Raw genomic sequence first — 7,409 nt, forward strand, 5'->3', positions numbered from 1 at the left:
TACTGATCTTGTATTACATCTCTGCCTCTCTGTGCAATGTCACAGTTTTCAGTGAGGGAGGAGAGATATAGCAAAAGATTGTTTTCATTTGTGAGAAAAGATATGTCTAAACCAGTGGTGGGCAAAATGAACGCAACCCACAAGACAAGATTTAAATGGCAACTACACACTGTAGGAGGGGTTGCACCCTACAGTGCAGTGACGGATTTACAGACAGTTGCGCCACTACACTCCTACCTACCACATGTAATTAGAAGAGTTCTGTCACGTGATATTTAATTAATCATTTTTCAAATGGGATTTATATCTGTGCATGCTATTTTCAGTTGCGCAAGGAGATGAGCATCGCTTAAGAGAGATCTGTGGCTGGACTTTATAAATTTCATTTTAGAAAACAGCTGTTCGCACTGGTAGGTTGATGAATATATACCGTCATTTCCCATAACTATGGTCCTGGAACACAACTATGGCTCACGATACAACCATTCAAAGATCATTGTAGAAGTAACATAGACCGCTCGTACATATCTGCAGTGACTTGAATTCAAACTACAATACAGCAAAAATATAGATAAACGAGGTACTACGTTATGGAGTACAAAATTTGACTAGTTGTATCGTGGAAAATAGTTATGTTCCAAGAGCATAGTTATGGGAAATGACGTTATTCGTTATTTTTGAAGCAAACTGTCTAAGCAGTGGATCTGTAGTACTGGACATCTTTTAAAAAATGTTAACCCCCAGCAGACCTTCACATTCTGCTTTCAAGAGGCTATCATTCTGCAAATCCAATACCTCTAACTGCAATTCTGGGATAACATTTTCAATTTAAACATGAAAAGGAGTGACAAAGATATTGAAATCTTTCTCCATCCTTTGAAAATCACCGAATCTGTGTTCTTTGAACTCGTATAACAGTTGATTTATTTTAAGAATATACATATTTAAGTTCGCGTCCTGAATATTTGTAACTGATCCTGAACATGACAAATGAAAGAACCGCCTTTCTTGTAAGTGTGATATCCTCTCGATTCATATGATTCTGCGAAAGACATTGTATCACTATTGAAGCTCCGAAGTACAGCAGTCCAGTATGATCCGCCACGTACACGCGCAGTATTTTCATGGAGTGGGGGAAGGGGAAGGTAGGGGTTAAGTTCGATGCTTCGTTGAGGTCTGACATCACTGTGGCAATGCCGCCGGAATGTCCGCCATTGGTCTAATGCAGCCGTGGCGAAAAGGCCATGGTGCGCCGAGCCACTGTGTAAGCTGCAACGTGCATAGCACCTATGGAGGGAGGCGGACAACCGAAGGGGAAGTTAATGTTTAGGACGTGTAACGAAGAAAGAAATGAACAAGAAAACATAGGACACATTATCACAACCTAAAATTAATTGTCTTCAGAATGTCTCTGCGACAAAGTTTCAAAATCAGGAATTATGTCACTTACTGCCAATCGTAGTTGATCACGAAGGTATTTGTCAGTCGTGATCTAAATTTGATTTTTACTATTTTCATTGTTGAAAATAATTTTTCACAAACGTAAGTTACAGCGAACATGGCTTTAACAGAGCAAGCGAAAGAACGAAGCTTCAAATATTTATTTTTTTCCAAAGATTTGAAAAGTTCAATATCTGTCAAGTACTTACATCTAGCTTTCATTTAACGTCACATTGTAAGTCTGTGAGTTTAAATTGAAAATCTAACCACATTATTCGTACATCTGCTATAAAAGAATCGACGTACAGAGATGATGATGATGATGATAATAATAATAATAATAATAATAATAATAATAATAATGAATAATAATAACACTTAACCTTTTAATGTTTCATCAGTAACATGTAGTAACTTATAATGCCGTTTTATGTTATACAACCGTTTTCCTAGTAATATTTGTGAACAAATCATACATTTAATATTTTCATCATATTGTAAGCAAAAGAATGCATCCTCCCATCCTACTTGAAACTTTCGTTTTTTATAGAGGTACATGATTTCGAGAGAGATATTGCGACGATACGCCACTCGCAGGTCCGAGACAAATACAAATAGAACGGAGTTTGACTCCAGTGAGTAAGAGGGTGGAGGTTGTCGAATCGAAAAAATCGAAAAATCGAAGGAGAATTGGGAGGAAAATTTAAAAGGTACGCAAAACGCGTCCTTGCAAGTGGGTTGGGGGCTGTACAAAACTAAATATGTGAGCTCCAAGCCTGTTGGCCACTAGTCTCACTCCGGGTTACGCTGCTCCCCTGAAGGAGCTCTAGAAAATTTTGAAGGGGAAGCCGAAATTGGACGTAACCTCTTAGGTACCACATACGCGAGGGGGCTGACATTGATCAATTGATCACGGAACGGGGCGAGGAGGAGTTGGCTGGTGTTTGCCGTTAGGATGGCAAGACGCCGTCATCTGTTCGATGACAAAGCATGTGAAGGCCGTCGAAAGAAGCGCCGTGAAATCTAATCTGCAATTTGAGAGGTCCCTGTCCTTCCAATTTGCGACTTACTGAGTGACCTCGTATATTTAATAGACTATTTATATTATCTGAACTAGGGCATACATCGTTTATAATAAGGGTGGAATATATATGGGGAAGGGCATATAGGTCCGTGGCCCATTTCTTATAGGGCTCATCCCGACATTTGTCTTACGCCTGAGGAAAACCACGGAATACCTTAGGCAGGATGAGTTGTCTCATGTATAAGAGACTAGCCAATTTGGCTATTATATAGGAGGTGATTGTTGTCATGAGCCTTGTTGAATCGTCTCAATTTTGAGACAAGCCATTTGGCTATTTGATGGCGTGGGGGTTGTAGGTAGGATGCGAGAGAAAAGCACCGCGAGCCACAATGTGCTCGTGAGTCGCATTTTCTCCGCGGCTGGTCTAAACTCGTGCACCCAGGCAAACAGTTACTAGAGCATTGCAATAGAGGCAAAGAGATTTCTTTTGTTTTACTTTTCATTAATCTGACGCCCACGACCAAGATAAACGACTTAGAACTTAACGGTCAGTCATCGGCATCTCAGAACACAGTGGAATGATAGCGCGACATCTGAAGATGAAATGTTAAAACAGGGATGTCAAGGTCAGAGCACGCGAAAGACGCTACGTGCTCCCAAGCGCTCTCGTTCCAATGAATCTGTTCTACAGGGACATCATTTTATTTTGACTTCAATTTTTATTGTACCTGAGTTTTTGAATGCACTTCACTCCCACCCCTTCTACTAATGAAGTTCAACCGTTCGCTATCTACAGGGACATCACTTTATTTTTACCAACATTTTTAACATTAACCTGGCTATACTCGAAAACACTGTTACCCCCTTCCATTACAGGAGTTTGATGTTACTAGTGCAATATGTAAACAAATCATTTTACTAGCTATAGGAGGAGAGAAAAGTAGTGTATCCATTTATGTTACAGGGAAATATGGTATTACGATTTTCAGTTTGATCATTACTTTTACAGTATTTTATCAAAAAACAGTAGAATAGTAATTTTTTTTCACAAACTCAACTCTTCAGGCGCCTATATTCATTATGTAATGTCTACTTTATTCAGCATATTACTAACCTAATTTATTCCTGAGAATTTTGTGATCACTTCCGTAAGAAACCCCAATTTCTACAGCTAACTTCTTGGCCGAGTTATTAGGACCTCGCTGCATCCTTTCTCTAGCATTTTCTACAGCATCTTCTGTCACAGTTAATAAAACCATTTGTTGAAATACTTTGGATTACGATAGGTATAAATCTATGATTTGCCCCACAAATTTCAGAACATTGACCTTTGCTGGCCACCTTACACTTTTCTTCCTTTCTGTACACTCTGTTGCTCTAAATGTATCTACCAGATTAGTGACATTTCTACGAAAGTACTCCGTAATGATATAATCAGGAAATTGTGAAAAAAACTGTTGTTCACATTCGGTTGTATTGTAATTCCAGTTTCCATCATCGTCCTTCATACCTACAAACAGTAAAACAAAACTCTTGTTTAAATAATGCTGTTAAGTACCGTACCATATTATAGGGTAACGTACTTTCGGTAACTCTAATCTTCACTTGTGCTCAGTCCACACACATAAATTCAGTTATGCTACACACGATACCTGTGTGAAAATAAACTTCAATAATATAAGCACTTTCTTCTATAGAAAATGCAACATATTTCTGAAACACACTGTACTCTGTACTGTTTATTTCACTGCTAGCAACAGCAGCCGTAAGTTTGTGGACTGACGTTAGCAAGGACATTAGTGAAAGGGGTGGGAGTCAAGTACATTCAGAAACGCAGGTACAATAAAAATTGAAGTAAAAATAAAATGATGTCCCTGTACAAGCAGTAGCGGTGAATAAGAAGGGGTGAGGAAAATGAACTCCATTGGCCTATCACTGCAAGATGAATACAGTAATTGGTATACAGTAATTGATTTTATTGATATAGTTCACAAGTACAAAACTTAATAATATAACAAAAGATCTATAAACAAATGTAGTTCTACATACTAAATATACAATTTCCTAGACTCATTATTTTAATGCAAATCTCAATAATTTATTGGTTCAAACTTGCACTTACGTCTGGTTTTAGTGCATGTTTAAACCAATAATGATAACCATTAAGACATTAAACCTTATTTATCTGCTCCTTTTCACAATTTAATTGTAATTATTTAGGTCTTACTTTACATAATAACTTATTATTCCAAAAAAAATGTGATCAGATGTCGACATAATGTAAGTCATGAACCTGAATTAACTGCAAGATGAATTAAACTGCTCTTAAGTAATAGATAATGCGTTACACTCATACAAGAAAACAAGAAATAAAAGCATGTTTTGCAGCATGTACCTCTCTAATAAATGCAATTATTTACAAAATAGTAGGGTATAACAAATAATAAACATAGCTTCTCTTTAACTTGAGCAGTTTTACTTAATGAGGCCTATTATTAGCCTGGGCCTAATTATTGTTATTAACTGTTACATAATCATGTACTACTTATCTGAGCATCATCACACTTCTAGAAACAAATTTAAATTCCTGACTTCTAACGTAATTCAGAAGTGTTTTTTTTTTCTGATTTTTGCCGACACAAATCCAACTTGAGCTGGAGTAGGTTAATATCTTTAAATCGTCTATGGAACTCTTCCCAGAGACTTTTTAAAACATTACAGTATTTTACACTGTTGAACAGGAGGTCAATGACTGAAGGCGTTGAAATTATGAAAATTGTGCTGTGAGATCTGCGACATCCACAATGAAATCTTCATCTGAAAGCTTTTAATATTATCTGTCGACACAACTTAATTGATTCTTTCCTTGCGATCTCAAATTCAAAACGTTCAGATGCTCTAATATATCCTTGAGAAAGTTACGTTCCTCGATCCATGTAGAGTCAACTAGTTCTGGACTGTCTCTGTTTTTCTATTATGAATTCTGATAAATATTCACGTAATTCAAAATATCTGGACAGAACAATATCGTAATAGTAAGAAACATCGTTCAATTGAGAATTTATGTACAAAAATCTGGACAATTTATAGACACAACTCCTAACTAACATTTAACGAATTTACGCCATTAGCAGCACGCACTTTTGTTTGTACTTTATTCTGTAAACATAAATACAATGCTGTGGGGAAGAAGCTCTACAATACATCTTTACATATATTTACTACTATTTAATATCAATAAAAACAAACTGATTTGAATATTATATCATTCTGTAGATGAACTAATAATTTCAGGCGTTCGACACTGCTTGTCTTTATAACTAAACAATTTCCACAAACCAACCTCATCTTTCACTTATACAAGACGTTAAGAGTCTAGTCAGCCTGAAACTTACTGAGCGACTTCTTCAATGTGTAATGTACAGGGACATCACTTTATTTTTACCAACATTTTTAACATTAACCTGGCTATACTCGGAAACACTGTTGCCCCCTTCCATTACAGGAGTTTGATGTTACTAGTGCAATATGTAAACAAATCATTTTACTAGGTATAGGAGGAGAGAAAAGTAATGCATCCATTTATGTTGTAGGGAAATACGATATTACGATTTTCAGTTTGATCATCACTTTTACAAAATTTATCAAAATACAGTAGAGTAGTAACATTTTTTTTCAAAAACTCAACTTTTCAGGCGGCTATGTTCGCTATGTAATGTCTACTTTATTTAGCATATTAATTATTGATGTTATCATACAATATAGAGAGTGCATTTAAATTGAGGGGGTCATAAGTAAAGAGCTGTAAGTGCACTTAAGTTACTTTTGAGAAAATGGGGTTTAAATATTTAAGCTTTCGTAAAATGGGTGAAATTTTTTATTCAAATTTTAATGTGTGATGCGATTAAAATATCCCTTTGCCACTAAAATTTTAGATACTTTTGCTTACACTGGATGCACTTAACTCATGTTATTACAAATGTCACTAGCATTCCTTTGCTTCTAGCCGCCTCAATTCAAAAAAAGCTAATCTGAATTTTTAAACAAGTTGCTGAAAATGGTTGCCGTTCATTACAATGCAGGCTTCAATTCAGTACGCATATTATTAAAAACATTTTGAAGCATATTCTATGAAATTTAATTTATCGTTTCTTGAATATAAATTTAGTACGATATTATTAATATAGGTTCTTTCTTCTATAGAAAACGCAATCATATTTCTGAAACACACTATACACTGCAGTGTTTACTTCACTGCTTGAAGACTTCGAATGCAACAGCGGCCGTAATTTTGTGTGTCTGACGGAAGCAAGGACATTAGTGAAGGGGTGAGAGTGAAGTACATTCAGAAGTACATTCAGAAATGCAGATACAATAAAAATGCAAGTAAAAATAAAATTATGTCCCTGTACAACTCTCGTGTTCACCGGTGACTTGTACCTGCGTGCCTTACATGCTCTGATCAGCGCATACGGGCTATGAGCATCGTTGACATCACTGTGTTAAAACATTCTCATTTTTGGGGCTAATTCATAATTATAATTTCTGCAGTGCTTGGGAAAAGTGGCATCCACAAACAGCGTCGGGACTATACTCTCCAATTATAAATGGATCTCCCTGTAGAATTAACAATAAGTTGACGACAAACACAGAAGGATTTTCCAGGATTATGCTAATTCGATTTGAAATTTCATTATTCTTAGCTACTGGAACTTCTTGTAAGTTTGATTTTTCTTAGTTACTGCAATCTTGAGAGTTTGATATGTTATAAAATGCCATTGTACGAGTAATATAATAGTGCGAAAAATATTTCTCACATAAAATCATTGTGGTAACGTCAAATTTCTAGTAGGTTACTTATTACTCTTACAGTCTTACTAATAAAAACTCTAAATACAGACGTTTAACTGTCTTATACTTATACAGTGAGTAACTCGTTTATAAG

The sequence above is a fragment of the Periplaneta americana genome, chromosome 6 (genome assembly GCF_040183065.1).
Source record: "Periplaneta americana isolate PAMFEO1 chromosome 6, P.americana_PAMFEO1_priV1, whole genome shotgun sequence".
In the NCBI taxonomy this organism is placed as follows: Eukaryota; Metazoa; Arthropoda; class Insecta; order Blattodea; family Blattidae; genus Periplaneta; species Periplaneta americana.